At 44.0% G+C, this 19,042-nt stretch overlaps 1 long non-coding RNA gene across 1 annotated transcript in view; it reads right to left on the minus strand.

The window, feature by feature from the left end:
* Positions 1-1,859: 1,859 nt before the first annotated feature.
* The window catches only part of LOC146810316 (uncharacterized), a 41,161-nt gene continuing 23,978 nt past the window's right edge, over positions 1,860-19,042 (minus strand). The window contains exon 3 of the long non-coding RNA XR_014966577.1: positions 1,860-9,340. This is a non-coding gene — a long non-coding RNA (uncharacterized LOC146810316). The remainder of the gene's footprint in view (positions 9,341-19,042) is intronic.

The raw sequence follows: 19,042 nt of genomic DNA on the forward strand, positions 1-19,042 counted from the left end.
TGATATGCTAAAAATGTATTTGAAACATAAATTATTTATATCTACCTTTTGTAAATGAGTTTGGAAACAAACGAATATGATTTTAATGTCAATATTCCGTATATATTTTCAAATATCTTCCTAGAAAGCATTTCCCTTTATTGATATGCTCAATCTCATTCTTGAAAAATAGCAGACTTTTTCCCAGCTCTAGCATTTCACCAGATTACTACTAATTTGAAAAATAATGCAAATGTTACCCTTAAAGCTTGGTTATATGCTGTATGCTGCAATAATATGTTAGACAGAGCATATGTTAACCCTATCACTTTGGCTATTAAAAGGAAATAGATGTGATTGTCTTTGAAAACATTTCTTACCAATCTAGTCTTATCAGTGAGACTAACGACATATATATGCTGTAGAATTAGATACGTTTAAAGGTCCCAAATGTTTCAATGTATCCGAGTTATATTTACTTATATGACAAGAATGCCACTCCTTTAAACTAGTCGGCCACAAGACAGCAACTTAGAAGGCCCATTAAAGAGCTGTCACATGCTCCACAAATGTTTCCACAGAGCGTTTGCAAGACTAGTTAAATCTGTTTATTCTTCTAAAGCTATTTACTCACTCTTACTCACAAAGCAATGGCAATGTACCTGGTACAGAAATAGGATTCCCAAAAGGCTCCATGTTATCAGAACATCTATTTCTGCAGCCAAACAGTGCACCTGGTTCAGTTTAATTTAACACATCAGAGCAAAACACCTGAAAACACAGACTTATAAATACATAGAAACAATTGCATAGGAGCATTTATGAAGTCACAGCATAATTAAGAGGCTTCATTCCAATCCCATGACAAAAGGACAAACAACTATGGGCCTGATTTTGAGTTTTGTAGGCAGACTTAACTGTGTCAGGATGGTGGAGAACAATAGCTCCAACACCATGAGGGTTCTCAGCCCGTCAAATTTAGAGTTATCCACTGTCCCTGTGGAAAGCTCACTGCATTGACCGGAACTGCAATATTGGTCATTCCTACCTATACAGGAAAAGTTAGACGGATGGTACCGTCAAACATGGTGGCCAGCAATCCTTTCAAAAAACAACTCCCAAAGGGGGAGTTTGTTTTTGAAAAACAAAAATCGAATTGCCCACAAACAGGATGATGGGGTCATTTTGTTTTTTTAGTCCCTTACAGCCAGATTGTATCCTATATTAGGAGTGGATGAAATTCATGGAGTTTCACTCTGTGGAATTCTGAGGAGTTACCTAAAAACTCAGCGAGATTCCGTGGAGCCCCGCGAGTGGCTGAATTTCAGTACGTTGCACTGCTCGGGCTGATTTTTAGCACCAGCAGCTTGTCTCACAGTAAAATCAGTGCAAATGGCACCAGGTGACACGCCAGAGGGCTTTGCTTTTTCCTACTGCTCAAGTAGATTTCTACTTGGGCAGCAGGCTTCTCGACGTGAGCGGCAGGTTTCTCAACGTGAGCGGTAGCAAACTGCCGGGACCGTCTGCATTGAGAAATCGCTCTGGGACTCATACTAGTGCTCAATTTTCTTGCTGGTGAGCCGTGTTCAAGAAAAACTCTGCCTCCCGGCAGTTGGTGGAGTTTTTCGGGAACTCCATGTTTTACCACCCACCCCTACCCAATAGGATGAGCGGTATAAAGTCCTTCATCAAACGGTCACAGAGTGTCAGGTCATGAGAGGAAGTATTCCATCGAGAAGCCACACACAACGGAATGGTACTATAATTATTTTAACTGAATGTCATTGGAATGTGAATTAATTCTCACAGTAAATCAGAAAAAGACATATTGGCATCAAAGACACAAAAACTCACAGAGATATTTTATTCATTGACTTTATTACAAATATTGTGAGAAATAAGACACTGAATTAATGCACAAGCATTGTCAGAGACATTTTTTTATCATCATTGTTGTTGCCTACAGATTGATCATTTCACAGTTCTACTTTTATATTAATTTCGCAGACAGGGGATGTGGATTCACTGCTGAGGTTTCAGAGCAGATTTGGTGTAATTCTCTTTCAAATGTAATCTTCTGGCTGTATCTCAGACACAGCCTTTGTGCAAGGTGATGATTATCACAGCAGTAGCAATAGTGCTGGCTCTATGCATGAGTTTCCAAAACAAGGGCACAATGAGGTATGAGATTTCAGCACCTGGCTATCATCAGCCTTCCTGAGAAGTCATCATGCAGAGACAAAAATGCAGCACTGCTAAGACTCTTTGTCACCTTTAACAAGAGAAGGCTATGACCTGCACCCCACTCCTACCATCTGCCCTAAATGGTCAATGAGGAAAAACTAACCAGCAATCCTTCACTAACCAGGACTTCACATAATTTCCGGGGGGCATCATTTTCTCCATCTGTTCAGGGTCACCACCCCCACCCACAGAGATACAGTTAATACACTTTCACTGCCTAGGGAAGCTGTTTACACTCTCTATCATGTCATGCAAAATCATCCCACTAGTTCATGCACCTAGACTTTGACCACACAAGAAGGGAGATTTACAGAAAACCCATGCAAAGCAGCGCAACGCAGCCCCCTGGGAGGCTGCGCTGTGTTGCGTGACAGGGAAGGAGCAGGAGAGCACCATATCTTCAGAGATATGGCTCTCCCATCCCTCTTGCCTTGCACTGGTGCTCATTCTAGCTGCCGTGTGCCAGGCACACACCTTAGCACCATAGTGCTATGGTGTGTGCATGAGTCTAGCATAGGTTTTGTACAGGGTACCATTCCTGTACAAAATACTAAGCCTAGACATGATGCAAAGCTTTTCCCATTTCGTATGCGTCGCGCACAGTGCAGCATGCATGCAAAGTCGGAAAAGCACGGAGAAATGAAAGCATTTCTCCAGTTAGCGCCTCCTTTGAAGGGGCATTAACTTTTGGCGCAAAACCATGTCTACAATTCTTTTTAAATATGGTTTTGTATCAAAAGGCATGGGCGGTTGCATGGGAACGCTCATGTCCACCCATGTAACACCCCCTCGGTGCTAAGTAACACAAAGCAGTGCTTTGTGCAACTTTGAGAGTGCTGCCCAGTAAATAGTAAAAAAAAAACATTTTGCGCCAGTTAGGATCCCTTTTGTGGCGCTAACCCAGCGCAAAATGTTTGTAATTCTCCCCCAAGGTGTCTTACTCCTACACATTAGTTACACATCTACTGCACATATACTCACATGGAATGTAAGCACAGTTGTCGGGGAATCACCAGACTCCTCTGCTGTTCTTGACATTAAGCGCTTCTTTGCTGGCCTTCCAAACACTTCTGCTGCATTTGTATCTCCACCAACCTTCATCTAGCCCTCGGAGCAACACAGATCACCCATCCAGTGCTGAAGCTATCACTGTTGGCTTTGGTCCCAGTGCAATCACAGATGGCAATCAGAGCTGTTTGTTTCTCAGAAGGCCTCTTAGGGCCATCTAAGACGATCTTTCTGGACATCCCTTGTCCCATCTTCTGCTCATTGGAACCTTCTTATGATCCTGAGCTTCCTTTTGCTGATTGCCGCAGCCCCTTAACACCCTATGTTAGTCATTAACCATTTTTGCTGACTTCAACTGAGTTTCTCAAACCCTTTCTACCATTTTTCACAAGCCACACACTCTCTTCACTAATCTACATTTAGACCCATCTGCTAAGTTGCAGTCCCTCTGCCCTCAGACCCACAGACCACTGTGCCAGCATTAGACAGCATCTTCTATCAATCAGAGTGTAACAGTCCTGACTTCTTATTCATTTTGCATATTTTGATTTTACAGAAAATAAATTCTAGGTCTATACGTGGGCTAAAAAAGGTGGACATTTCTAGGGTATGACAACATAAGAAGCATGAATAATAACCACTTAAATCCTTGAAACACAAAAGGTGCCCTTCTATCCCCAGTCTATTTCCATCTCCTCCAGGTCCTTATGTGATTTCTGGTATTGATTCTGTTTAAAGTCCTCCTTTTTTGGGTTGTTTTGGTCCTCGTGATCCTCACCTTGGCTCTGGTCCAACTAGTTCCGGTCACCCTACTATTGGTTTCTTGAATCAGGTGGTCCTTGTTCTAGTCCTTCTGATCCCACTCTACTTGAACGTGATCTGGCCCAACCTTGAGTTAGGCTTCTTTGGGCCTCTTAATCCTCACCCTGATCCGGCTGGTCTGCTTACTCCCTCTCCACCTACTCCTGTTGCCCTGGTGCTCCTAGGTATAGCTCTCTTAGTCTTCCTGGATTGGGTTATCCTGCTTTTCCTTGCCCTGGTCCTTGTTGTCCACCTTGTACTGTGTCCACTACTCCTGGTCCTCCTTATTAGGTACTCTTGGGTTGGGCCTGTTCAATTTCATCCTGGCCTAGTCCCATTGGTCTTTGTGACTCTGGTTGTCCTGGTTCCCCTGATCCTCGCCAGTCTATTCCTGATACCCCAGCTGCTAGTCCTCTATCTGCAATTGGCACATCAAGTAGTAGGCCTCTCTGGCCTTCCTAGCCCTGTTCCTGTTTATTCTGATCCTTCTAATACACCTAATCCTCCCCATCTGGTCCTTCGACTGAATGGGCCTAGCCCACCTGCTCCTTCCCTGACTAATTCTCCTGTTCCTCCTCCAATGTATCATGATGTTTTTAGCCCTGGTCCTCCTGCTTGATGTCAAGCTGGATCTGCACTAACATGTCCTCTTAGTCCTGATCCTCCTTGACTCAAGTTGTCCTGTTCTTAGCCACCTGAATGTGTCATCCTAGCTCCTATCATCCTTGCCCTCCTTGTCTTGGCCCTCTTTTTTTGATAGCTGCACTAGTCTTCTTTGTCCTAGTATCAAAGGTTCTGATACTCCTGGGTTCCTTTGACTTGATGTTCCTTTTTCCCTTGATTGTTGCCCCACTGGTCTTCTTGCCCTGGTCCTCTTAGCGATTGTCCTGCGGGATCTGGTTTCCTGCCCATCTCCTCCTGATTCTCTGGGTCCTATTCTTCCTAGTCTTCCTCACTGCCAGTCTGGTTTGGCTAGCAATGTTCTTACTTTACCTGGTGGTACAATCTGCGTTCTATTCCTGATTTTGAGCCCACTAGATTTGATTATTTTGCTTCTGGCTCTCCTTGTTTGGGTCTTTGTGCACCTAATCCTATTGGTTCTGGTCCTCCTGGCCATCCTGGTCCTTCCAGGACCCCTTCTATGAGCTCTGCCTCTTATCTTCTGATCTTCTACTTGACCTGGTCCTTCCGATTCTTCCCACCCTGCTCATCTAGTTCCTAGTACATCAGCTCCTGGTCCTCCTGGTCCCCTCTGACCACATGGTCATTTGCATCTTGGTGCTCTTAGGCCTTGTCTTCTTAGTCCTTGTTTGGATCATCCTCATCCACCTGGTAGTGTACCTTGTCCTCATGGTCCTTCTGACACTGCACCTAATAGTCTAGGCCCTCTTTGTCCTGGTTATGTTTGTTTTGAGCCTCATCATTTTGGTCTTTGTAGTCCTTTTCAATCTGGTCTTGATTCTCCTGGCAATAGTCCTCCTGCTCCTTGCCCTTGTGGTTCTGCAATAGCAAGTCCTGGCCCAAAGATCATTTTAGCCTTTCCAAATTCTGATGTTCCTTGACCTCCATTTCATGTGAGCCTCACAACTTTCTGGCCATGTACTTCCCGGTCCTGCTCTGTCTGGTCATCTTTCCTATAGATTCCTGCCCCCGTCCTTTAGATCCTGGGTCTCCTGTTTCTCAGACTCTCAGTCATGGACCTTTCTTTCCTCCTCATCCTAATTCTGTTCCATATGTCCTCCTGGTCCTCCTCTCCTTGGTTATCTAGTTCCTCTGGTTTGCCTGTTCCCAATCCTTCTGCTTCGGGTCCCCCTCGTCGTTGTTGTCCTGGTTTTAGTTCTGGTACTCCTTTGTCTAGTCCTCATGTATTGGGTCCTGTGGTGCTGGGCCCACTGACCTTCATTTCTCGAGGTCTCTTAGTTACCCAGTCCTTCTGCCCCATCCTAGTCCTCCTGGTGTCCTGGTTTGCTTGTTATACTTTGTTCTTGTCCATCTGACTGTGGCCCTCTCAATCATGGTCATCCTGGGTCTCTCGTCTTCCTCATCCCTGTTGTATTAGTTTTTCTAGTTACCATGTTGCAGGTCAACCTCATTTATAGTGTCCTTGTTACCCTTGTTTAGGATCTCTTGAGTCTGACCCTAGTCCAACTGAGCTTCGATTTCCTGGCTATTTATATCCCTACTGGTCATACTGATCTAGGGTCTGCTGGTACTGCTAGCACTGATCCTTGCTGGTTGTGGTTTTCCTCAATCCTGGTCCATTCGCCTCTAACCCATTGGTCCTCCTTGATCTAATCTCCATGGTCTTGGTACTCCATTCTCTGACCCATCTTTACATTGGTCTCCTGGTACTCATCCTCATTGATATGTCTTCCTGGCTCTGCTATTCCTGGGCATGGACATCATTGACCCTCTGGCCCTGGTTGGTGAACTAAGGCCACCCATATTGTTATGGTACAGGACCTTCTATTCCTGGCCCTTCTATTTTCTTTGGGCCCTTGTCAGCTGAGTTGAGATCTTCCTGACCCTTCTGATCCTTTTCATCCGACTCTAATCCTGTTTTTCCTTGTGTCTTCCTCATCTGTTTGTCTCTGGTCCCCTCTGGCATTGGTAACCCTGGTCCTCATGGATTAGGTTACCCTGAACCTTGTTCTTCTCGTCCTTGTCCTCATGACACAGATCACTCTAGCCCTCCTTCCCTTCACTCTCTCCGACTGGTGATCATCCACCTAATAATGGCCTGCTCCTTCCTTTGCCAGCTCCCTCCACAGTGTTTCTAAACAGTGTTTCTAACAGCCTCCAAGCCTGTCACTCAGATTTGTATTTTATATTACTTCCAGATTTCTTTTGCTGAGGCAGCACTGTCAAAGACATAAATGAGAGTTCAGTAGAAACATAATCTCGCATACTTAAAACACTGCTTACCATGTTTAAAATTGAAAACTCTCCTTCCCAAGATACATTGTGTGGGTGACTAAAATGTCAGTGTGCCTGAAGAGGTCACTCATGACATGGGAAATCCACTCTGCTGGGTGAAATGAACGAAAAGCTTGTTTAATCAGTAGGCAGGTGAGTGAACTCCTCCCATGAATTATCCAGGTGCATTACTTAACTGTCTCCTGCTTTCCCTTCCCCATTTCACAGAAGTCACATTACTGTGTCTCACTCAATTTACCTCCTGCAAGTGTAAATTTTGAAATAACAATTAATGTGTTGTGGACGCAAATTAACTTTAACTTGGAACCTGGCTAAATGTGTGGGACAATAACTTGAACTGGGGCAGCTGCTGTTTGACACATGTGAATTCAGGCTTCTGAATAGTTATGTTTTTTGACTGAACGTTTCATGATACATTTATGAACTGAGGAGGGTAGATTTATGAACTGAGTTTTTAGTACTAGCTGTATGCAATATAAAGGCTGATACAATATGAAAACTTGTTGGTTTAATTGACGTGGCTATTTGTGTTAACAATTGAGGCTAGGTGACTGACTTGCTGAACTGCATAGGCTGTCTATGAGAACAAAAGATAGTTTAACAAATAGTGTGAAAAACAGAATGAAGGCAACACAATTCTGATGAGCTATTTTAATATACATTATTGTAAAATTTAAAGAAACATGCTATAGTTAGAAAGTGCCACGTAAAATATATTCAGACATAGATGGCCATCTCTGATGTTTAAAATGTTAGATTGCTTTATTTTGTTGTTATGTGGTTAATACGTTTTAATGAAAAAGGTTGCAAAACTGAGCATATATTTTCTAAAATACTTTGTATTGAATGACATATCATAATTGTTAAAATTGATAAAGTATATTTTAATCAGTGTACAATTTAATGCCACTAGTGTATGTTTCCCTCAGAAACCGGCTGAAACTTTAGCTCACTTTGAATCCCTGCACCGTGTGGCAGGTACTGTGAGGTGCCTGCCACACAGTGCAGGTATTTACAGGGGGGGCCCCAACAGGAGGCCACTGGGAGAAGGGGGCCCTGCTAGGGGCTCCCAAAGTCACTTTTCAACAGGCTTTTCATGTAGGAAAGCCCGATATGAAAAGCCTGTTGGAAACCAATATAATAATCCCGATGGTGGAAACGTCATCTGTAGGGGATTATATGCTGTCTTGAACTGGCCGACGGGCTCATTGAGCCCATTGGAAGCCAGCCGGAATGATGGCGGGTTTGAGTTCTGACTGCCATAATCCTAATACGGCGGTCGGAATTCAAACCAAGGATGTCAGTCGGAGGGCCTAAGTTGTTCAATTGGGTGATGAGTGCCTTAGTGTTGGACAAGTCAGCTGAATTCACTTCCGTAATGTTCTAAATCAATCAGTAAAGAAACACTTTCCCTACCACTGCACTCTGCCAGCAGATTTGCAGGTTAATCATTTGTAATTCTGCTCTACTTCTTCATCAAGTAAGGAGAAGATAATCAGGAACAGATAGTTGGTAAACCCTTAAGTTTACAGTGAATTCAAGTTCAGGCATCTCTAGTTCTAAAACGTTTCTATAGATGGTTTTAATTGTTAATTTTCCTAAAAAGAGTATTTGTCTGATTGAAAAAATCAACGGTATGTGACCTGTTTGTGGACACCTTGGCTGGTTTGTAAAAATAGAAGAATGACCAGCTGCAAACACTCCTCAGCTTGTTTGAGGCATCAACAAAAGGTTTTGAAAGGGGCTTGTTTTGAATCCTAGCGAAAAAGAGTTAGGGGCTGATTTAGAATTGGAGGGTAATGGAATTATTTAGAATAGTTAATCTGGAGCCGCACCCACCTGAATGACTCACACTACCACAAGAGCAGTATTGTTGATTAACCTCTCTCTAATTTACAACTTACCACACAAATTAAGGGAATTTTACTATCACCACCAAACACCAACTCAAGCCACTCACCATATTTAATGGCGGCAATGGAGACATGCTGCCCAGCGTTAATGTCACACATCTGTGAACCACATTTGATTAGCCAATGATGTATAACTGCCATGGCATCAGAGCTAGCCACAAGTGCCACTGCTTACCACAGATAGCCACACAAATGCATAGAAAAGAAATATAACACAACATCAGACTGAATCTGAAATAGATACTTTTCTCTCATTCAGAGACTTTCATGGGTTGTCGTTCGATATAAATGGATTTTGATGTAACTTGGTCATACACAAATCATAGAAGTAAAATAACTGTCTACACATTTCTAACAATTTAGGCATCGTCTCCACGAAGTTGCTTCCATTCAAACGTTGTATCCAAAGCCAGGTCAAAATTATCTTTTTCCTGCTCTTTGGTTAATTCTATGAACACCTAAAACAAAAAGAAAAGAAAAAATATAATCCCGTCAATTACTTAAATTCATAACAGCAAATACAAAAAAGTAAACACACTGAACAGGAAGTCCAGGGAGGAATTTCTGCCATGCCCTCCACTCCATCGTTGACTTGAGACTTTTCTAAATATCAGCAATATAAAAAAAAAGGAAGATGCCAGCAACAACCTGAATCATACAAAATGTGTAATACACAACGGCAGCTCCTCCGCAATGACGGAAGAGCGTCGCTCCACTGGCTCAGAGCCAGCAGGTGAAAAATCAAACGCTATTTTACTATCATTTTATTTTTCACCTGCTTGCTCAGCTAGTGTGTTCAAGGAGGGGCGGGCCATGGCAGGGGGGAGGAGGACCGGTTACTGCACTGTAAGTGCTCATGTGTATTTGGCCGGCCGTCTCAGGCTGGCCAAACACACATTCTCACTTGGGTTTGCTCCAACCTGGCTGTATTAAACAGCTGGGCTGTAGAAACAGCACAGACTCCCTGTACCTACGGAGCGTCAAAGCAGCCCACTCAGGCTAATCTCCGCAGTGCTCTAATATTTGAGAGCAGCACAGGTTTGCACAGGGAGTCTCTGATGCTTGCTCAGGGGCTGCTGGGACCCAGAAAGCATCAGAGAACTGAGGAGTGAGGCGGCAGAAGCAGCATCTGGTAAGTTTTAAAAAAACAATGAAACCTGCTATCTCCCCTCCACAATTGCCCCATGCTCCCCCTATACCCCTTTGCTCTCTCATGCACCACCAGGGGAGGCGTAGTATTTTGACGCATTCCCAGGTTTACCTGTACTGATACATTAGGGAGTGCACTAAAATATATCGGTGGATACGTGGGAACACCGACGCTCCACCTGTTGAATGCCTCCCTGGGGAAGAGTAACGCAATACCGTGATTTGCGCTGCATTGTGTTACTCTAGATTTATCAAGTTAAGCAGGGCCACCAAAGGTGGCCCTGCATGACTTGATAAATCTGACTTTGTAGTTGCGCCCTTGGGCTCCCTTGAGTGATGCCTGGACAATGCAATTCAATGATAAATTTGGCCCTAAGTACTAAAGTAGTGCCATTGTATTATTGGAGCTGAAGGACCTATTGCAGTAGACCACATGGAGCAACATAATTTAAATAGGGCCGTTCTTTGACATAATTGAACTCTTGAGTATTCCATTCTGACTATAACAAATGATACAGGGCTATGACTCCTACTTCAAATCACATAGATCAACTTGGTTAAGGGTTTTACTATTACAAAAGCAGTGTTGCTCATATTATCTGGTCCGAGGGTTCACACGGTGCACTGTACATTCTTACATAAATTATAAATTAGTGTATAAAAAAAAACATAAATACAGAATTTAGGGGCTCATTAAGTCATTGTAGTGGGATCGGGACCTCCCACCTGCAATGCGGCAGTCCCGCACCCCTAATTATGATGCGACGGCCATCGGGGCAGTCGCATCTGGCAATTTAAAATTGCGACAGGTGCTGGTGGCTGCAGCACCAGCCCCAATGGTAAATGGCCATGTTGTGCATTTCCCTGCACAACGTGCAAAGCCCCGCGCCATGCCTGCCACCTTGTGCATGGAAAAGTAGAGGGATACCAGGGGTAACCCCAGTGCCCAACAGCCCCTCCACAGAGGGGCCCCGTAACGGGCCCCCGAAGCCAGCCTCCACCAGCCTTTCCATGGCGGTAGAACCGCTGACACCAGCCTTGTGATCTGGCGGGCGGTGCCTTCAAGGCACCGCCCCCATATCCCCAGGCTTATCCGCTCTACCAGGCAATCATTACTATTGCATGTGGCGGAAAGTGCCCGCCACGCTTGTGGCACATTTCCCCCCACCATCCTAATGTGGCGGGGGGAAATGGGGGTCAACAAGAGGGGGGACTATGGAGCTTTTTATCGAGGACCGGCACAAATGCCCAGTCAGATCCTACTGCCTAAAGGTATGCTGTTCCTCTTGAAGTGGTGCCTAGACAATAAAAAGTCAGAAATCCAACCATCGTCATAGTCCCTCCACTCTCCCTCCCAAGCCAGATACCACCTACCCTGTCATTACGAATGATGGTGGTTGGTTTTCTGACTTTTTATTGTCTAGGAACTACTTCAAGAGGAACAGCATACCTTTAGGCAGTAGGGGGGAATTGGGGCCAAATGGCGGAGGGACTAATAACGGTACAGACTACAGAAACTTTTGTTTTTTAAAATGCTTAGCAATACAAAAGTAAAAACTAATATTTCTAAATAAAACACAAAATGCCATACCTGGATGCAGCCGATGCAGATAAGGAGTGGTGGGTGGATACAGTTGATGCGGGGGGTACAGGGGGTGCACACGCGGTTAATAATTTAAAAAGAAGACATAGCTGGTGCTGCTGGCTGCCTCCTGCTCCTCTGCTTCTGCATGAAAGCAGCATGGGGATTGGCCTGAGTGGGCTGGATTAGCTCTTGCTCAGGCACAGGGAGCCTCTATGCTGTTTCTTCAACCCGCTGTCAGTTTGGCCGGGCGGCCAAACTGACATGCACACTTAAACGTACGCATACCACTCCTCCTCCCTCTCCCACATCCCAGACCACCCCTCCCTGCACCCACTGGCTCAGTCAGCAGCAAAAAAATGACACAATAATAGAATATTGTTTTATTTTTCAGCTGCTTGCTCTGAGTCAGTGGAGAGATGCTCGTCAACCATTGCGGAGGAGCTGACGCTGGCCGTATCTCTAAAGGTTGTGACATGAATTCCACTTCTAATGATTGTAACAGGTCTTGCTCTTTGTGGCGTAGCTACATTTTGGCAAATATTGATTTAGTAGTTCTTGAGATCTTATGAAACCAGTAAGTTGCATACTGTAGTGCTAATGTGAGGTTTTGGGCTCTCTATTCTGCCAAATACGCATTTCTATCTTTTTATTAATTCTTTGCCCATCAAAAATCTAATATTACAGTAGCCCAAAATGCTATCAGTATCTAGAAACGTTGATGTCTTTTTCAAATTCATAGCAATAGCTGTGACATTATAAAGGTTTTCTCTCCCAACAAAGTTGGGTAACAACTGCATGTGCAATCAACCATTGTGGTTTTAACGTTTTTATAGGGCATGAGAAAATGCATGGAGGCACACAACATCCACACATGCAGTGAAATACATGAGACATACATGCAAATATGCATACAAGCAACATACCTACAGACATCTATTCTCAGAAAAAACCATGGCAACTGTCACCCACTAACATTGACCAGCAGTCGAACAGGCACCCATGCACAGAGATCTACTGCTACCCATAAACAGAGGCCACTTAACATCAATTCACCCATTAAGAGAAATTGGTTTATGTAATATTGTTTGCATTTGTTTATGCTTCTCAAAGGCCACGTCGAATTGCACGATGTGTCAGGAGAGTGGAAAGTAGCTTACAAGTAAGAAGGAATAAAAATCGTTGTGAATTGAAGGCTGGTAGTTGTAGCTGAACTTCGGTGTCTGGAAGGCACAGAGAAGCAGTAAAGGAAAATAGGCTGCAGCAGATTGACCAGGAGAAGTTAGAAGATTTAAATTGGGGGTGGGGTGGAGGGGAACAGACTGAGGAATCATCCCCTGCAAGAATGATAGACTATTAAGGAGGTGTCAGACCAAGATACTCAAGCGTTCAGGCCCACAACAGAAGTTGACACACATACAAAACAAACATGCAGGGACCCATCAGTCCTACAGTTGGAATTCCTGTATTTACACTGATACACATGGAGAGAAGGAGAACATTGGTGTCAATGCTAATTCAATATTTACCATCTACTGGATGATGGAAAACTTCAGTCTCCATGCCCATTTCATTACTACCATGTTCATCTGTCAATTAAAATGCAGTGCTCTCAGCATGCCCATTCCTTTCTTAGCCATATGTAGCACTACAATTCAACACTTTCATACAAAAAATGTCACAGGGAGGTGAGCCAGACCACAACAGCTACACAATCCTTTGATATCCACTCTAGACTTTCCATTTCTTCATCATTTTTATTATAGAAAGCATTGTTATAGATTGTATTTTTTAAGCTGTGCCACTACTGAATTTCATTAAAGTTAAATAAGAGTTTCACTATATTACAGGTCTCTGCAAGCATGCCCCTCTAAGCTATTACTTTAAATACTCTTCATAAAGCATCCTGGGACAGTTAAAAGCCTTTTTCAATGTTTTAACAGAGCCGGATGTTTGAAGAAATCATCCAGTTTATCAGAATAATTAAAAACACCATTTACCTGACAACAATTGTAATTCCCTAGTTTGTGAAGTCTACAAAGTGAAAGGAAAAATCCCAAATAACCTCTTTCATTGATAAAATATTCTGAAAGTAAAACATCTACTTCAAATATAGCTCCTCCTGTTCTAACATACACCATGGGATGTTTTTGAAGATCCAGTCCTGTGAAGACCTTCCCTAACATGTCCTCCTCGTGAGAAGTCAAAACACAAAGAAACTACTGGGGAGGGCAGACACATCCTCAAGTTTACTAAAATGTCTGCCTCATAACAGACTGATTCCAAGTGGTCAACAGCAGGTTGAATTTTGTTATAGAAAACGTCACTGAAAGGACAGTATATCCTATCACGAGTGACTCAAAGATGCTATTCTTTGGATTTTTGTTATGTGATATTTTCTCACACGAAAGTGATACTTTGGTGTCAGAAATTACTCTCAAAATGTATAATCAAGAATTGACCGGTCCATTTTTAATTAGAGAAGATGTACCAAGAAAGGGTATTTGAATGTTTTCTTAAAAAAATTATAGATTGAAGAATGTAGCTGACACTTGGGGGCTGATTACGATACTGCCCGTAAAGGCTCCGATCTTCGTTTGCAGACTTTAGTGCCGCATTGTAATGGGCTGGTCGGTTTCCTTTCCGACTGCCTCACCACGATGGAGGTGGTCGGGAAGGAAACTGGCCAGTCATTTCGTCAGGCTTCCGTCGAGCTTGGAGAGCCTGTCCTCCAATCGGAATCCATCCTGCAATCTCGAGGGCAGCTCTTTCCGCCCTTGAGATTACGACCACAGTTTACGACACAGGTCCAATGCTGGTCTGTCAGACAAGGAAACCATATCGGAAAGCGTGTTAGGGGGCCCCAAGCAGGGCCCACTTTGGTGCACAGCCTCTGGTTGGAGGTCGAGGGGGCCCTGTTGATCCCTGCACCTTGTGGTAGGCACATTGAGATTGAGATGAACTGCACCTCTCATTTCACTATGGGAGCATGCATTACGGCGGGTTTATGGCCATAAAGCATGCTCCCATAGTAAAATATTGGTAAGCGACCAAACAGGTTGCATCCTAATGGGGTGGTCGGGACCGCCCGCCGGGTGTCGGTCGGTACCATGACTGAGTTGGTGTCGGGCGGGAGTGATTACGCCCGACATCATAATGAGCCCCTATGAGTTTTCCCTAAAATGTGACCAATGATTGATTTCGAAGTGGAGATTTATATTCATATTGAGTTTAGTTGTTTAATGTGTCCCATCCTCACCATTTATTGGGCATCCACATTTTACAGAGTCACTGTGAGACTACAACACCCACCTGAAAAAGCATTATGCATTATTTCCAATAATGCATAATGCTTTTTCAGGGGCATAATATGACTATTTTTTTAAAAAAAGATCAGGGTGTCTGAGGCACAATTGAAATTGTTTAGCTCAATAATTGTTCCCATCTTTAGAATTAAGTCCCATACTAAGCATCAACTCGTTTTTGTTGGCTTTTAGGACTCTGTGTACTTTTTCCATGCTAACCAGTGGTAAAGGGATTTTCCTCTCTCCTTAAAACATGATAAAAATGGCCTATATCTGATTGATACTGTTAATTTACTTGTAAGTCTCACTTCATATACCCAGGGCCTGTAAATTAAATACTGCTAGCGGTTAGTAACATTTATTGTGCCACTCACTAAAGTAGTCTTTTAAAAAAAATATCTCAGGCCTGTTACTGCAACCTGTAGTGCAGTTTTTACATGGCATTTCGAACTGGCAAAATAAACCTTTTTGCCAGGGTTAAACCTTCCTTTTTAATACTTATAAGGCAACCCTAAGGTAGGCCTTAAAGGGTCATAGGGCAGGGTGCATGGCATTTAAAAAGTAAGGCGTGTGTTCAATATTTACTTGTCTTGACAGTGAAAAACTCCTAAAGTCGCCTTTCACTGTTGTAAGGCCTGTCTCTTCCATATGTTAACCCTGCAGTACCTTGTTAAATTTGATGACTGCTTTGTAAAATCTCTTTATTTTTTCTAACAAAAGACATAACATCCTCTTATAGCATCCCCCCAGCCAACTTTTGAGCTTACTGTGAGCATTGTTCAAATCACAGTGGCCACTGGTATCGCAGATACCACCATGCATTTACCGAATCACAGTTACATAGTCTTAGCATATCGAAAAGACTCCATACAACCCTCAAGCAGTCTATTAAACACCATGTTGCTGGTCAATTTCCTCATCAGGTTCCTCAATTGGTGTTTGCATTCTAATGTCCACCATGTCCGAATCAGTAAGACCACCCTTGCCAGCGTTCCTAAAAATCAGTGTGTGAAGTACCCTGCACTATGCCTGCTCCCAGCAGGCTAATTCCCTCTCCTGTCACTGCTTAGTGGGGAGTCTACCCCAGATACCATTTAGTGCTATGTATTTCTTGGCCACAACCAGCCCTATCTCAACCACCCTGCCCATGACTTTAGTGTGTTAGGAGCGGGGCACTGATCCCAGTAAACACAACTGCACCATGCTGTGTGAGCCCAGTGAGTTCATGCAGTGCAGTAAACACCTCCTTCCAATATTCCTGTATCCCCAGATACTCTGCATTTCAGGCATATCTCTGATTTAGATTAATCTAGTTTGTGTAGCCATTGTGACATTACATAATCTCTTTGTACACATTTGTAGTGGATCAATTTCAGCGAAGCATTACCCATGACCTGTCTGCAATTACCTATAATTTTCCTCCATTCCCGGTTCCCTAGGTCCTCTACTGTGTCCCTTTCCCAGTGTGTTTTGAGTGTAGTCATGCGAGCATTTATCCATGGGAGCAGCAGCGTATAGAGTGATGATATTAATTTTGCACTGCCAAGCATGTCAGGCAGTGTCTGGTTGTTGATGTGACTGTACGGCATGCTCTCTATCCCCTCGAATAAGAAGTCTGGGGTGTCTATATTTGGTGCATATGTGTTGAGGAGTACCGTGGGTATCCCACTAATGGGAGTTACCACCCCTACATAGCACCCATCTGTATCTCTAAATATTGTGTCTACACTGAGGGGGACAATGGCATCACCCCAGATCAAAACCCCGCACCCAGATGATGTGAGGCTAGCATACCAAACTTACCTGCACCCTTGTCTCAAAGTTTCTCACGTTTCACAGGGAATTAGTGTGTTTCCTGTACCATTACTATGTGCACCTGCTGTTTTCGTACATAGGACCATATTCTCAGTTGTTTAATCGGGCTCTGGATCCCCTTAATATTCCAAAACAATTCGATCACCTTCATCCGTTCATTGGAGACCAACCCCGTGTTCCAGGGCCTAGTGTGTGGTGCTGAAACTTAGGTTCGCTGATCACATGAGCTTGTACCTAACAACAGTGTCCCAACCCAACTCCATCCTCTCCCATGTGGCCATTCCCAACCTGGCCTCCACAAGTGTCTTCCCTTCCCCCCCGCATAATACAATTAGGGCCATATGTAGGAAGCCAAATACCGGTCGGTTACGGACGATTTTCGGTAAATATCCCGTTACCGACCGGTATTTAGGCATTTGCTATGTAGGGGGCATATTTCAGGATTCGGTAATTTACCGAATCGGTAAAATTACCGATTCGGTAAAATTACCGATTCGGTAAATACCGAATCCTGAAATGAGATGTAGGAAACACTCTAATGAGTGTTGTGTAGGAATTAGAATTCGGTATTTACCACCAAATATAGGTTGGTGATAAATACTGAATACATTGCAAAAAGCAATATTTTGCTGAAATAAGAGTGCCATGTGGCAGACATACATGCCCTTAGGGCATGTATGTCCGCCACATGTGCACACATGCAGGAATCAGGGGTGCAACAGGGTGTCAATGTGACACCCTGCCACCCTTGAATGTGCTCCCCCCATTACCGAATCGGTATTTACCGATTCGGTAATGAGGCATACCTTCCCATTGATTCCTATGGGCCTCCAGGCCCATAGGAATCAATGGGAAGGTATGCTTCATTACCGAATCGGTAAATACCGATTCGGTAATTACCCAATTTCTCCGATTCGGTAACATTTACCGAATTATTACCTACATACAATTTACCGATTCTTAAATACCGAATCGGTAAAATTCGGTATTTAAGAATCGGTAAATTGTATGCCACCTACATATGGCCCTTAGTAATTTCCCACCTAGCACGTGGTTTCAGCAGCTCCTAGTGCAGGTCATGCCAGAGACCACTTCAACCAGCACTTACGTACAGGAGGGTAGATGAGCACAATTAATAACAAACAACTCACCTATCGAAGCCGGCATTGGAAGTATTTTCATTTTCTCTGGTAACCATGGGTTACTAGATCACATTATTGGCACCGCCACCCCAACAGGAGGCATGTAACGTCACCAAACTAAATTGCGAGTGTCTCCACCAGTTTATCCATTCAGTTGCTTTCCACAAACTACATAGCATCCTCTGCATGATCAACGAGGTGTTGCTTAGTGAACCGAATACAGCAATACATAAGGAAGGGTGCGATACCTTAGTTTCTTCTTCACTTTCACAAATGTCTTTCTTTTCTTCTGGGTTGCATTAGCATAATCTGGATAGAAGGAGATTCTGTTTCTGTTGTATTCCACTGCTTCTTGCTGGCAGGCCACTGTCAGAATTTGCATCTTGTCTTGGTATCTCAGCATCTTGGCCATGATCATACATGGCAGCGCCCGGTGTCCTGGGAGCCCTGCCCACCTGCATGCCCTCAGTACATTCCATGTGCGGCAAAACGCTGGCCAACCAACTCTCTAAGTATTGCTCCATGGGTGAGGACTCAGTCCCCTGCAGTAGGCCCAGGATGTGTACATTATTCCATCTTGACCTCTTTTTGAGGTGCCCCAGCTTACTTTCCTGCCACTGTAGTGGACTCTCTTGATCCCAAGTTGATGGGAGTGGGACCCCACAAGTTCCTCAATGTCATCTGCCCTGGTGCCAAGCTCCTACACACGATCCCTCATTATGTCCATGTCCTGGAGTAGCAGTGCCATTGTGGTGGCCACCCCATCAATGTCTTCCATCATCACTTGATTGCCCTCCAAGATTAATTGCTTTAATTCCAGGATGAAGTATGACTCAATGTCGGCCGACTGGGATGTATCTGCGTGTGCTGTGGTCTTTGCCATCTTTGTGATTCTGTCCTTGATCATATATCACTGTTTTGAGGCAGTACCCAGACCTCTACGTGGCTTAGATGGCATCCGTAGCACCACCTTCACCCCCATGGAGCAGGTGCAGTCCACTGCCCAGCATACACCACTGCAATTCAGCTGTTTTTCCAGTGGATCTGTCTGTTTAAAACTGTCGCTCCACTCAGCGCAGCCCATGATAATCCTCAGGGGCAGCTGCATACACCAAATCCCGCAGTTGCGTGGCATAAGGCAGCTCAAAGTCTCTGCTGCTGTCGATA

Source organism: Triturus cristatus, chromosome 7 (assembly GCF_964204655.1).
Source record: "Triturus cristatus chromosome 7, aTriCri1.1, whole genome shotgun sequence".
Taxonomy (NCBI): Eukaryota; Metazoa; Chordata; class Amphibia; order Caudata; family Salamandridae; genus Triturus; species Triturus cristatus.